Source organism: Equus caballus, chromosome 24 (assembly GCF_041296265.1).
Source record: "Equus caballus isolate H_3958 breed thoroughbred chromosome 24, TB-T2T, whole genome shotgun sequence".
NCBI classification, from domain to species: domain Eukaryota; kingdom Metazoa; phylum Chordata; class Mammalia; order Perissodactyla; family Equidae; genus Equus; species Equus caballus.
This window is the reverse complement of record NC_091707.1, coordinates 10,815,345-10,829,640: the sequence shown is the minus strand read 5'-3', so window position 1 is coordinate 10,829,640 and position 14,296 is coordinate 10,815,345.

Here is a 14,296-nt window from a genome sequence, read left to right as displayed (position 1 = left end):
GCAGGTGGTACCGGCGTGTCCGGAACATGGTTCTGGGAAGTCTGAGAGGTGGTTCCGGCATGCCCGACAGGTGATTCCGGAGTGTCTGCCGTGTGGTCCTGGCGTAGCTGGCAGGTGATTTTGGCGTGTCCAGAAGGTGGTTCCGGCGAGCTCGGCAGGTGGTACCAGCGTGTCCGGAACATGGTTCTGGCACGTCTGAGAGATGGTTCCGTCCAGCCAGGCAGGTGATTCCGGAGTGTCCGGCGTTTGGTTCTGGCACCTCTGAGAGGTGGTTCCGGCATTCCCGACAGGTGATACCAGAGTCTCCGGCATGTGGTTCTGGCACCTCTGAGAGGTGGTTCCGGCAGCCCGGCAGGTGGTTCCGGAGTGTCTGCCGACTGGTTCTGGCGTAGTCGGCAGGTGATTCTGGCGTGTCCAGTAGGTGGTTCTGGGGAGTGGATCAGGTGGCTCCGGCATGCTCGGCAGGTGCTTCCGGCGTCTCCGGCACGTGGTTCTGGTGTGTCTGAGAGCTGGTTCCGGCATGTCCGGCAGATGATTCCGGAGTGTCCGCCAAGTGGTTCTGGCATACCCGGCTGGTGATTTGGGCATGTCCAGTAGGTGGTTCCGGCGAGTCGAGCAGGTGGCTCCGGCGTGCTCGGCAGGTTGTTCAGACGGGTCTGGCAGGTGTTTTCCGTCTGTTCGGGGTGTGGTTCCAGCATCTCATGCACATGGTTCTGGCACGTCTGAGATGTGGTTCCGGCCGGCCCGACAGGTGTTTCCACAGTGTCCGCCAAGTGGTACTGGCGTAGTTGGCAGGTGATTTTGGCATGACCGACAGGTGGTTCCAGCAAGCCCGGCAGGTGATTCCGAAGTGTTCAGCAACTGGTTGTGGCGTAGCCAGCAGGTGAGTTTTGCGTGATCGACAGGTGGTTCTGGCGAGTCGAGCAGGTGGTTCCGGCGTGCTCGGCTGGTGCTTCCGGGGTCATTGGCACGGGGTTCTGGCATGTCTGAGAGGTGGTTCCTGCATGCCAGGCAAGTGATTCCGGAGTGTTCGCCAAGTGGTTCTGGCATAGTCGGCAGGTGATTTTGGCATGTCCGGCAGGTGCTTCAGGCGAGTTGTGCAGGTGGTTCCAACGTGCTTGGCAGGTGCTTCCGGCATCTCCGGCTCGTGTTTCTGGCACATCTGACAGGTGGTTCCGGCATGCCCGAAAGGTGATTCCGGTCTGTCCGGTAGGTGGTTCCAGCCTGCACGGCATGTGGTTCTGGTACATCTCAGAGGTGGTTGCGCATGCCCAACAGGTGATTCCGGACTGTCCGCCACATGGTTCTGGCACGTCTGAGAGGTGGTTCCGGCATGCCCGGCAGGTCATCCCAGAGAGTCCTCCAAGTGGTTCTGGCATAACACGCAGGTGATTTTGGCGGATCTGGCAGGTTGTTCCGTTTTGCTTGGCAGGTGGTTCAGGCTTGGCCGGCAGGTGGTTCCAGACTGTCCAGGACGTGTTTCCAGCTTCTCTGGCAGGTGGTTCTGGTACGTCTGAGAGGTGGTTCCGCCATGGCTGGCAGGTGATTCCGGACTGTCCCCCAGGTGGTTCTGGCGTAGCCAGCAGTTGATATTGGCCTGTCCGGCAGGTGGTTCCAGCGAGTCGAACAGGTGGCTCTGGCGTGCTCGGCAGGTGGTTCCGGTCTGTCCGGTAGGGGATTCCGGCGTGTCCGGCACGTGCTTCCGGGACATCTGAGAGGTGGTTCCGTCATGCGCGACAGGTGATTTCAGAGTGTCCGCCAGGTGGTTCTGGCGTACCCGGCAGGTGATTTTGGCGTGTCCTGCAGGTGTTTCTGGCGAGTCGAGCAGGTGGCTCCGGCATGCTCGGCAGGTGCTTCCGGCGTCTCCGGCACGTGGTTCTGGTGTGTCTGAGAGCTGGTTCCGGCATGTCCGGCAGATGATTCCGGAGTGTCCGCCAAGTGGTTCTGGCATACCCGGCTGGTGATTTGGGCATGTCAGGTGGGTGGTTCCGGCGAGTCGAGCAGGTGGCTCCGGCGTGCTCGGCAGGTTGTTCAGACGGGTCTGGCAGGTGTTTTCCGTCTGTTCGGGGTGTGGTTCCAGCATCTCATGCACATGGTTCTGGCACGTCTGAGATGTGGTTCCGGCCGGCCCGACAGGTGTTTCCACAGTGTCCGCCAAGTGGTACTGGCGTAGTTGGCAGGTGATTTTGGCATGACCGGCAGGTGGTTCCAGCAAGCCCGGCAGGTGATTCCGAAGTGTTCCCCAACTGGTTGTGGTGTAGCCGGCAGGTGATTTTTGCGTGTCCGGCAGGTGGTTCTGGCGAGTCCAGCAGGTGGTTCCGGCGTGCTCGGCAGGTGCTTCCGGGGTCATTGGCACGTGGTTCTGGCATATCTGAGAGGTGGTTCCGGCATGCCCGGCAGGTGATTCCGGAGTGTTCGCCAAGTGTTTCCGGCGTAGCCGGCAGGTGATTTTGCAAGTCCAGCGGTCGTTCCGGCGGGTCGAGCCGGTGGTTCCGGCGTGTCCGGCAGGTGGTTCCGGTCTGTCCGGCAGGTGGTTCTGTGGTGTCCGGCACGAGGTTCAGTCTGAGAGGCTGTGCCGGCATGCCCCTCACGTGATTCCGGCTTGTCCCCGAAGTGGTGCTGGTGTAGCGGGCAGGTGATTTTGGCGTGTCCGGCATGTGGTTCAGGCGAGTTGAGCAGGTGTTTGCGACGTGCTCGGCAGGTGCTTCCGGCGTCTGCGGCACGTGTTTCTCGCACATCTGACTGGTGGTTCCGGCATGCCCAAAAGTTGATTCCGGTCTGTCCGGTAGGTGGTTCCGGCGTGCACGGCACGTGGTTCTGGTACGTCTCAGAGGTGGTTGCGTATGCCCAATAGGTGATTCCGGACTGTCTGCCACGTGCTTCTGGAACGTCTGTGAGGTGGTTCCAACATGCCCGGCAGGTCATTTCGGAGAGTCGTCCAAGTGGTTCTGGCGTAGCCCGCAGGGGATTTTGGCGTGTCCGGCAGGTGGTTCCGCCGTGCTCGGCAGGTGGTTCAGGCATGGCCGTCACGTGGTTCCAGTCTGTCCAGGACGTGTTTCCAGCTTCTCCGGCAGGTGGTTCTGGTACGTCTGAGAGGTGGTTCCGCCATGGCTGGCAGGTGATCCCGGACTGTCCCCCAGGTGGTTCTGGCATAGCCAGCAGTTGATATTGGCCTGTCCGGCAGGTGGTTCCAGCGAGTCGAACAGGTGGCTGCGGCGTTCTTGGCAGGTGGTTCCGGTCTGTCCGGTAGGTGTTTCCGGCGTGTCTGGCACGTGCTTCCGGCACGTCTGAGAGGTGGCTCCGGCATGCGCGGCAGGTGATTCCGTAGTGTCCGCCAGGTGGTTCTGGCATACCCGGCAGGTGATTTTGGCGTGTCCGGCAGGTGTTTCTGGCGAGTGGAGCAGGTGGCTCCGGCATGCTCGGCAGGTGCTTCCGGCGTCTCCGGCACTTGGTTCTGGTGTGTCTGAGAGCTGGTTCCGGCATGTACGGCAGATGATTCCGGAGTGTCCGCCAAGTGGTTCTGGCATACCCAGCAGGTGATTTTGGCGTGTCAGGGAGGTGGTACCGGTGAGTCGAGCAGGTGGTTCCGGCGGTTCTTGCAGGTGGTATCCGTCTGTTCGGGGTGTGGTTCTAGCATCTCATGAACACGTTTCTGGCTTGCCTGAGATGTGGTTCCCTCCGGCCCGAAAGGTGTTTCCGCAGTGTCCGCCAAGCGGTTCTGGCGTAGTTGGCAGGTGATTTTGGCATGACTGGCAGGTGGTTCCAGCAAGCCTGGCAGGTGATTCCAAAGTGTTCACCAACTGGTTGTGGCGTAGCCGGCATGTGATTTTTGCGTGTTCGGCAGGTGGTTCTGGCGAGACGAGCAGGTGGTTCCGGCATGCTCAGCAGGTGGTTCAGGCGGTTCTGGCAGGTGGTATCCGTCTGTTCGGGGTGTGGTTCCAGCATCTCAGGAACACGTTTCTGGCACGTCTGAGATGTGGTCCCAGCCGGCCCGACGGGTGTTTCCGCAGTGACCGCCAAGCGGTTCTGGCGTAGTTGGCAGGTGATTTTGGCATGACTGGCAGGTGGTTCCAGCAAGCCTGGCAGGTGCTTCCAAAGTGTTCAGCAACTGGTTGTGGCATAGCCAGAAGGTGATTTTTGCGTTATCGGCAGGTGGTTCTGGCGAGTCGAGCAGGTGGTTCCGGCGTGCTCGGCTGGTGCTTCCGGGGTCATTGGCACGGGGTTCTAGCATGTCTGAGAGGTGGTTCCTGCATGCCCGGCAAGTGATTCCGGAGTGTTCGCCAAGTGGTTCTGGCATAGTCGGCAGGTGATTTTGGCATGTCCGGCAGGTGGTTCAGGCGAGTTGAGCAGGTGGTTCCAACGTGCTTGGCAGGTGCTTCCGGCGTCTCCGGCACGTGTTTCTGGCACATCTGACAGGTGGTTCCGGCATGCCCGAAAGGTGATTCCGGTCTGTCCGGTAGGTGGTTCCAGCCGGCACGGCATGTGGTTCTGGTACGTCTCAGAGGTGGTTGCGCATGCCCAACAGGTGATTCCGGACTGTCCGCCACATGGTTCTGGCACGTCTGAGAGGTGGTTTCGGCATGCCCGGCAGGTCATCCCAGAGAGTCCTCCAAGTGGTTCTGGCATAACACGCAGGTGATTTTGGCGTGTCTGGCAGGTTGTTCCGTTGTGCTTGGCAGGTGGTTCAGGCTTGGCCGGCAGGTGGTTCCAGACTGTCCAGGACGTGTTTCCAGCTTCTCCGGCAGGTGGTTCTGGTACGTCTGAGAGGTGGTTCCGCCATGGCTGGCAGGTGATCCCGGACTGTCCCACAGGTGGTTCTGGCATAGCCAGCATTTGATATTGGCCTGTCCGGCAGGTGGTTCCAGTGAGTCGAACAGGTGGCTCCGGCGTGCTCGGCAGGTGGTTCCGGTCTGTCCGGTAGGTGATTCCGGCGTTTCCGGCACGTGCTTCCGGCACGTCTGAGAGGTGGTTCCGGCATGCGCGACAGGTGATTTCGGAGTGTCCGCCAGGTGGTTCTGGCGTACCCGGCAGGTGATTTTGGCGTGTCCGGCAGGTGTTTCTGGCGAGTCGAGCAGGTGGCTGCGGCATGCTCGGCAGGTGCTTCCGGCGTCTCCGGCACGTGGTTCTGGTGTGTCTGAGAGCTGGTTCCGGCATGTCCGGCAGATGATTCCGGAGTGTCCGCCAAGTGGTTCTGGCATACCCGGCTGGTGATTTGGGCATGTCAGGTAGGTGGTTCCGGCGAGACGAGCAGGTGGCTCCGGCGTGCTCGGCAGGTTGTTCAGACGGGTCTGGCAGGTGTTTTCCGTCTGTTCGGGGTGTGGTTCCAGCATCTCATGCACATGGTTCTGGCACGTCTGAGATGTGGTTCCGGCCGGCCCGACAGGTGTTTCCACAGTGTCCGCCAAGTGGTACTGGCGTAGTTGGCAGGTGATTTTGGCATGACTGGCAGGTGGTTCCAGCAAGCCTGGCAGGTGATTCCAAAGTGTTCAGCAACTGGTTGTGGCGTAGCCAGAAGGTGATTTTTGCGTGATCGGCAGGTGGTTCTGGCGAGTCGAGCAGGTGGTTCCGGCGTGCTCGGCTGGTGCTTCCGGGGTCATTGGCACGGGGTTCTGGCATGTCTGAGAGGTGGTTCCTGCATGCCAGGCAAGTGATTCCGGAGTGTTCGCCAAGTGGTTCTGGCATAGTCGGCAGGTGATTTTGGCATGTCCGGCAGGTGCTTCAGGCGAGTTGAGCAGGTGGTTCCAACGTGCTTGGCAGGTGCTTCCGGCGTCTCCGGCTCGTGTTTCTGGCACATCTGACAGGTGGTTCCGGCATGCCCGAAAGGTGATTCCGGTCTGTCCGGTAGGTGGTTCCAGCCGGCACGGCATGTGGTTCTGGTACGTCTCAGAGGTGGTTGCGCATGCCCAACAGGTGATTCCGGACTGTCCGCCACATGGTTCTGGCACGTCTGAGAGGTGGTTTCGGCATGCCCGGCAGGTCATCCCAGAGAGTCCTCCAAGTGGTTCTGGCATAACACGCAGGTGATTTTGGCGTGTCTGGCAGGTTGTTCCGTTGTGCTTGGCAGGTGGTTCAGGCTTGGCCGGCAGGTGGTTCCAGACTGTCCAGGACGTGTTTCCAGCTTCTCCGGCAGGTGGTTCTGGTACGTCTGAGAGGTGGTTCCGCCATGGCTGGCAGGTGATTCCGGACCGTCCCCCAGGTGGTTCTGGCATAGCCAGCAGTTGATATTGGCCTGTCCGGCAGGTGGTTCCAGCGAGTCGAACAGGTGGCTCCGGCGTGCTCGGCAGGTGGTTCCGATCTGTCCGGTAGGTGATTCCGGCGTGTCCGGCACGTGCTTCCGGCACGTCTGAGAGGTGGTTCCGGCATGCGCGACAGGTGGTTTCGGAGTGTCCGCCAGGTGGTTCTGGTGTACCCGGCAGGTGATTTTGGCGTGTCCGGCAGGTGTTTCTGGCGAGTCGAGCAGGTGGCTCCGGCATGCTCGGCAGGTGCTTCCGGCGTCTCCGGCACGTGGTTCTGGTGTGTCTGAGAGCTGGTTCCGGCATGTCCGGCAGCTGATTCCGGAGTGTCCGCCAAGTGGTTCTGGCATACCCGGCTGGTGATTTGGGCATGTCAGGTGGGTGGTTCTGGCGAGTCGAGCAGGTGGCTCCGGCGTGCTCGGCAGGTTGTTCAGACGGGTCTGGCAGGTGTTTTCCGTCTGTTCGGGGTGTGGTTCCAGCATCTCATGCACATGGTTCTGGCACGTCTGAGATGTGGTTCCGGCCGGCCCGACAGGTGTTTCCACAGTGTCCGCCAAGTGGTACTGGCGTAGTTTGCAGGTGATTTTGGCATGACCGGCAGGTGGTTCCAGCAAGCCCGGCAGGTGATTCCGAAGTGTTCCCCAACTGGTTGTGGTGTAGCCGGCAGGTGATTTTTGCGTGTCCGGCAGGTGGTTCTGGCGAGTCGAGCAGGTGGTTCCGGCGTGCTCGGCAGGTGCTTCCGGGGTCATTGGCACGTGGTTCTGGCATATCTGAGAGGTGGTTCCGGCATGCCCGGCAGGTGATTCCGGAGTGTTCGCCAAGTGTTTCCGGCGTAGCCGGCAGGTGATTTTGCAAGTCCAGCGGTCGTTCCGGCGGGTCGAGCCGGTGGTTCCGGCGTGTCCGGCAGGTGGTTCCGGTCTGTCCGGCAGGTGGTTCTGTGGTGTCCGGCACGAGGTTCAGTCTGAGAGGCTGTGCCGGCATGCCCCTCACGTGATTCCGGCTTGTCCCCGAAGTGGTGCTGGTGTAGCGGGCAGGTGATTTTGGCGTGTCCGGCATGTGGTTCAGGCGAGTTGAGCAGGTGTTTGCGACGTGCTCGGCAGGTGCTTCCGGCGTCTGCGGCACGTGTTTCTCGCACATCTGACTGGTGGTTCCGGCATGCCCAAAAGTTGATTCCGGTCTGTCCGGTAGGTGGTTCCGGCGTGCACGGCACGTGGTTCTGGTACGTCTCAGAGGTGGTTGCGTATGCCCAATAGGTGATTCCGGACTGTCTGCCACGTGCTTCTGGAACGTCTGTGAGGTGGTTCCAACATGCCCGGCAGGTCATTTCGGAGAGTCGTCCAAGTGGTTCTGGCGTAGCCCGCAGGGGATTTTGGCGTGTCCGGCAGGTGGTTCCGCCGTGCTCGGCAGGTGGTTCAGGCATGGCCGTCACGTGGTTCCAGTCTGTCCAGGACGTGTTTCCAGCTTCTCCGGCAGGTGGTTCTGGTACGTCTGAGAGGTGGTTCCGCCATGGCTGGCAGGTGATCCCGGACTGTCCCCCAGGTGGTTCTGGCATAGCCAGCAGTTGATATTGGCCTGTCCGGCAGGTGGTTCCAGCGAGTCGAACAGGTGGCTGCGGCGTTCTTGGCAGGTGGTTCCGGTCTGTCCGGTAGGTGTTTCCGGCGTGTCTGGCACGTGCTTCCGGCACGTCTGAGAGGTGGCTCCGGCATGCGCGGCAGGTGATTCCGTAGTGTCCGCCAGGTGGTTCTGGCATACCCGGCAGGTGATTTTGGCGTGTCCGGCAGGTGTTTCTGGCGAGTGGAGCAGGTGGCTCCGGCATGCTCGGCAGGTGCTTCCGGCGTCTCCGGCACTTGGTTCTGGTGTGTCTGAGAGCTGGTTCCGGCATGTACGGCAGATGATTCCGGAGTGTCCGCCAAGTGGTTCTGGCATACCCAGCAGGTGATTTTGGCGTGTCAGGGAGGTGGTACCGGTGAGTCGAGCAGGTGGTTCCGGCGGTTCTTGCAGGTGGTATCCGTCTGTTCGGGGTGTGGTTCTAGCATCTCATGAACACGTTTCTGGCTTGCCTGAGATGTGGTTCCCTCCGGCCCGAAAGGTGTTTCCGCAGTGTCCGCCAAGCGGTTCTGGCGTAGTTGGCAGGTGATTTTGGCATGACTGGCAGGTGGTTCCAGCAAGCCTGGCAGGTGATTCCAAAGTGTTCACCAACTGGTTGTGGCGTAGCCGGCATGTGATTTTTGCGTGTTCGGCAGGTGGTTCTGGCGAGACGAGCAGGTGGTTCCGGCGTGCTCGGCTGGTGCTTCCGGGGTCATTGGCACGGGGTTCTGGCATGTCTGAGTGGTGGTTCCTGCATGCCCTGCAAGTGATTCCGGAGTGTTCGCCAAGTGGTTCTGGCATAGTCGGCAGGTGATTTTGGCCTGTCCGGCAGGTGGTTCAGGCGAGTTGAGCAGGTGGTTGCGACGTGCTCGGCAGGTGCTTCCGGCGTCTCCGGCACGTGTTTCTGGCACATCTGACAGGTGGTTCCGGCATGCCCGAAAGGTGATTCCGGTCTGTCCGGTAGGTGGTTCCAGCCTGCACGGCATGTGGTTCTGGTACGTCTCAGAGGTGGTTGCGCATGCCCAACAGTTGATTCCGGACTGTCCGCCACATGGTTCTGGCACGTCTGAGCGGTGGTTCCGGCATGCCCGGCAGGTCATCCCAGAGACTCCTCCAAGTGGTTCTGGCATAACACGCAGGTGATTTTGGCGTGTCTGACAGGTTGTTCCGTTGTGCTTAGCAGGTGGTTCAGGCTTGGCCGGCAGGTGGTTCCAGACTGTCCAGGACGTGTTTCCAGCTTCTCCGGCAGGTGGTTCTGGTACGTCTGAGAGGTGGTTCCGGCATGCCCGGCAGGTGATTCCGGAGTGTTCGCCAAGTGTTTCCGGCGTAGCCGGCAGGTGATTTTGCATGTCCAGCGGTCGTTCCGGCGGGTCGAGCCGGTGGTTCCGGCGTGTCCGGCAGGTGGTTCCGGGCTGTCCGGCAGGTGGTTCTGTGGTGTCCAGCACGAGGTTCAGTCTGAGAGGCTGTGCCGGCATGCCCCTCACGTGATTCCGGCTTGTCCCCGAAGTGGTGCTGATGTAGCGGGCAGGTGATTTTGGCGTGTCCGGCAGGTGGTTCAGGCGAGTTGAGCAGGTGGTTGCGACGTGCTCGGCAAGTGCTTCCGGCGTCTCCGGCACGTGTTTCTGGCACATCTGACTGGTGGTTCCGGCATGCCCAAAAGTTGATTCCGGTCTGTCCGGTAGGTGGTTCCGGCGTGCACGGCACGTGGTTCTGGTACGTCTCAGAGGTGGTTGCGTATGCCCAACAGGTGATTCCGGACTGTCCGCCACGTGCTTCTGGCACGTCTGAGAGGTGGTTCCAACATGCCCGGCAGGTCATTTCGGACAGTCGTCCAAGTGGTTCTGGCGTAGCCCGCAGGTGATTTTGGCGTGTCCGGCAGGTGGTTCCGCCGTGCTCGGCAGGTGGTTCAGGCATGGCCGTCACGTGGTTCCAGTCTGTCCAGGACGTGTTTCCAGCTTCTCCGGCAGGTGGTTCTGGTACGTCTGAGAGGTGGTTCCGCCATGGCTGGCAGTTGATCCCGGACTGTCCCGCAGGTGGTTCTGGCATAGCCAGCAGTTGATATTGGCCTGTCCGGCAGGTGGTTCCAGCGAGTCGAACAGGTGGCTCCGGCGTGCTCGGCAGGTGGTTCCGGTCTGTCCGGTAGGTGATTGCGGCGTGTCCGGCACGTGCTTCCGGCACGTCTGAGAGGTGGTTCCGGCAAGCGCGACAGGTGGTTTCGGAGTGTCCGCCAGGTGGTTCTGGCGTACCCGGCAGGTGATTTTGGCGTGTCCGGCAGGTGTTTCTGGCGAGTCGAGCAGGTGGCTCCGGCATGCTCGGCAGGTGCTTCCGGCGTCTCCGGCACGTGGTTCTGGTGTGTCTGAGAGCTGGTTCCGGCATGTCCGGCAGATGATTCCGGAGTGTCCGCCAAGTGGTTCTGGCATACCCAGCAGGTGATTTTGGCGTGTCAGGGAGGTGGTACCGGTGAGTCGAGCAGGTGGTTCCGGCGTGCTCAGCAGGTGGTTCAGGCGGTTCTGGCAGGTGGTATCCGTCTGTTCGGGGTGTGGTTCCAGCATCTCATGAACACGTTTCTGGCACATCTGAGATGTGGTTCCAGCCGGCCCGACAGGTGTTTCCGCAGTGTCCGCCAAGCGGTTCTGGCGTAGTTGGCAGGTGATTTTGGCATGACTGGCAGGTGGTTCCATCAAGCCTGGCAGGTGATTCCACAGTGTTCAGCAACTGGTTGTGGCGTAGCCGGCAGGTGATTTTTGCGTGATCGGCAGGTGGTTCTGGCGAGTCGAGCAGGTGGTTCCGGCGTGCTCGGCTGGTGCTTCCGGGGTCATTGGCACGGGGTTCTGGCATGTCTGAGAGGTGGTTTCTGCATGCCCGGCAAGTGATTCCGGAGTGTTCGCCAAGTGGTTCTGGCATAGTCGGCAGGTGATTTTGGCATGTCCGGCAGGTGGTTCAGGCGAGTTGAGCAGGTGGTTCCAACGTGCTCGGCAGGTGCTTCCGGCATCTCCGGCACGTGTTTCTGGCACATCTGACAGGTGGTTCCGGCATGCCCGAAAGGTGATTCCGGTCTGTCCGGTAGGTGGTTCCAGCCTGCACGGCATGTGGTTCTGGTACGTCTCAGAGGTGGCTGCGCATGCCCAACATGTGATTCCGGACTGTCCGCCACATGGTTCTGGCACGTCTGAGCGGTGGTTCCGGCATGCCAGGCAGGTCATCCCAGAGAGTCCTCCAAGTGGTTCTGGCATAACACGCAGGTGATTTTGGCGTGTCTGGCAGGTTGTTCCGTTGTGCTTGGCAGGTGGTTCAGGCTTGGCCGGCAGGTGGTTCCAGACTGTCCAGGACGTGTTTCCAGCTTCTCTGGCAGGTGGTTCTGGTACGTCTGAGAGGTGGTTCCGCCATGGCTGGCAGGTGATTCCGGACCGTCCCCCAGGTGGTTCTGGCATAGCCAGCAGTTGATATTGGCCTGTCCGGCAGGTGGTTCCAGCGAGTCGAACAGGTGGCTCCGGCGTGCTCGGCAGGTGGTTCCGGTCTGTCCAGTAGCTGATTCCAGCGTGTCCGGCACGTGCTTCCAGCACGTCGGAGAGGTGGTTCCGGCATGCGCGACAGGTGATTTCGGAGTGCCCGCCAGGTGGTTCTGGCGTACCCGGCAGGTGATTTTGGCGTGTCCGGCAGGTGTTTCTGGCGAGTCGAGCAGGTGGCCCCGGCATGCACGGCACGTGCTTCCGGCGTCTCCGGCACTTGGTTCTGGTGTGTCTGAGAGCTGGTTCCGGCATGTCCGGCAGATGATTCCGGAGTGTCCGCCAAGTGGTTGTGGCATACCCGGCTGGTGATTTGGGCATGTCAGGTAGGTGGTTCCGGCGAGTCGAGCAGGTGGCTCCGGCGTGCTCGGCAGGTTGTTCAGACGGGTCTGGCAATTGTTTTCCGTCTGTTTGGGGTGTGGTTCCAGCATCTCATGCACATGGTTCTGGCACGTCTGAGATGTGGTTCCGGCCGGCCCGGCAGGTGTTTCCACAGTGTCCGCCAAGTGGTACTGGCGTAGTTGGCAGGTGATTTTGGCATGACCGGCAGGTGGTTCCAGCAAGCCCGGCAGGTGATTCCGAAGTCTTCCCCAACTGGTTGTGGCGTAGCCGGCAGGTGTTTTTTGCGTGTCTGGCAGGTGGTTCTGGCGAGTCGAGCAGGTGGTTCCGGCGTGCTCGGCAGGTGCTTCCGGGGTCATTGGCACGTGGTTCTGGCATATCTGAGAGGTGGTTCCGGCATGCCCGGCTGGTGATTTTGGATTGTTTGCCAAGTGTTTCCGGCGTAGCCGGCAGGTGATTTTGCACGTCCAGCGGTCGTTCCGGCGGGTCGAGCCGGTGGTTCCGGCGTGTCCGGCAGGTGGTTCCGGTCTGTCCGGCAGGTGGTTCTGTGGTGTCCAGCACGAGGTTCAGTCTGAGAGGCTGTGCCGGCATGCCCCTCACGTGATTCCGGCTTGTCCCCGAAGTGGTGCTGGTGTAGCGGGCAGGTGATTTTGGCGTGTCCGGCAGGTGGTTCAGGCGAGTTGAGCAGGTGGTTGCGACGTGCTCGGCAGGTGCTTCCGGCGTCTCCGGCACGTGTTTCTGGCACATCTGACTGGTGGTTCCGGCATGCCCAAAAGTTGATTCCGGTCTGTCCGGTAGGTGGTTCCGGTGTGCACGGCACGTGGTTCTGGTACGTCTCAGAGGTGGTTGCGTATGCCCAACAGGTGATTCCGGACTGTCCGCCACGTGCTTCTGGCACGTCTGAGAGGTGGTTCCAACATGCCCAGCAGGTCATTTCGGACAGTCGTCCAAGTGGTTCTGGCGTAGCCCGCAGGTGATTTTGGCGTGTCCGGCAGGTGGTTCCGCCGTGCTCGGCAGGTGGTTTAGGCATGGCCGTCACGTGGTTCCAGTCTGTCCAGGACGTGTTTCCAGCTTCTGCGGCAGGTGGTTCTGGTACGTCTGAGAGGTGGTTCCGCCATGGCTGGCAGTTGATCCCGGACTGTCCCGCAGGTGGTTCTGGCATAGCCAGCAGTTGATATTGGCCTGTCCGGCAGGTGGTTCCAGCGAGTCCAACAGGTTTCTCCGGCGTGCTCGGCAGGTGGTTCCGGTCTGTCCGGTAGGTGATTCCGGCGTGTCCGGCACGTGCTTCTGGCACGTCTGAGAGGTGGTTCCGGCAAGCGCGACAGGTGGTTTCGGAGTGTCCGCCAGGTGGTTCTGGCGTAGCCGGCAGGTGATTTTGGCATGTCCGGCAGGTGTTTCTGGCGAGTCGAGCAGGTGGCTCCGGCATGCTCGGCAGGTGCTTCCGGCGTCTCCGGCACGTGGTTCCGGTGTGTCTGAGAGCTGGTTCCGGCATGTCCGGCAGATGATTCCGGAGTGTCTGCCAAGTGGTTCTGGCATACCCAGCAGGTGATTTTGGCGTGTCAGGGAGGTGGTACCGGTGAGTCGAGCAGGTGGTTCCGGCGTGCTCAGCAGGTGGTTCAGGCGGTTCTGGCAGGTGGTATCCGTCTGTTCGGAGTGTGGTTCCAGCATCTCATGAACACGTTTCTGGCACATCTGAGATGTGGTTCCAGCCGGCCCGACAGGTGTTTCCGCAGTGTCCGCCAAGCGGTTGTGGCGTAGTTGGCAGGTGATTTTGGCATGACTGGCAGGTGGTTCCAGCAAGCCTGGCAGGTGATTCCAAAGTGTTCACCAACTGGTTGTGGCGTAGCCGGCAGGTGATTTTTGCGTGATCGGCAGGTGGTTCTGGCGAGTCGAGCAGGTGGTTCCGGCGTGCTCGGCTGGTGCTTCCGGGGTCATTGGCACGGGGTTCTGGCATGTCTGAGAGGTGGTTCCTGCATGCCCGGCAAGTGATTCCGGAGTGTTCGCCAAGTGGTTCTGGCATAGTCGGCAGGTGATTTTGGCATGTCCGGCAGGTGGTTCAGGCGAGTTGAGCAGGTGGTTCCAACGTGCTCGGCAGGTGCTTCCGGCATCTCCGGCACGTGTTTCTGGCACATCTGACAGGTGGTTCCGGCATGCCCGAAAGGTGATTCCGGTCTGTCCGGTAGGTGGTTCCAGCCTGCACGGCATGTGGTTCTGGTACGTCTCAGAGGTGGCTGCGCATGCCCAACATGTGATTCCGGACTGTCCGCCACATGGTTCTGGCACGTCTGAGCGGTGGTTCCGGCATGCACGGCAGGTCATCCCAGAGAGTCCTCCAAGTGGTTCTGGCATAACACGCAGGTGATTTTGGCATGTCTGGCAGGTTGTTCCGTTGTGCTTGGCAGGTGGTTCAGGCTTGGCCGGCAGGTGGTTCCAGAGTGTCCAGGACGTGTTTCCAGCTTCTCTGGCAGGTGGTTCTGGTACGTCTGAGAGGTGGTTCCGCCATGGCTGGCAGGTGATTCCGGACCGTCCCCCAGGTGGTTCTGGCATAGCCAGCAGTTGATATTGGCCTGTCCGGCAGGTGGTTCCAGCGAGTCGAACAGGTGGCTCCGGCGTGCTCGGCAGGTGGTTCCG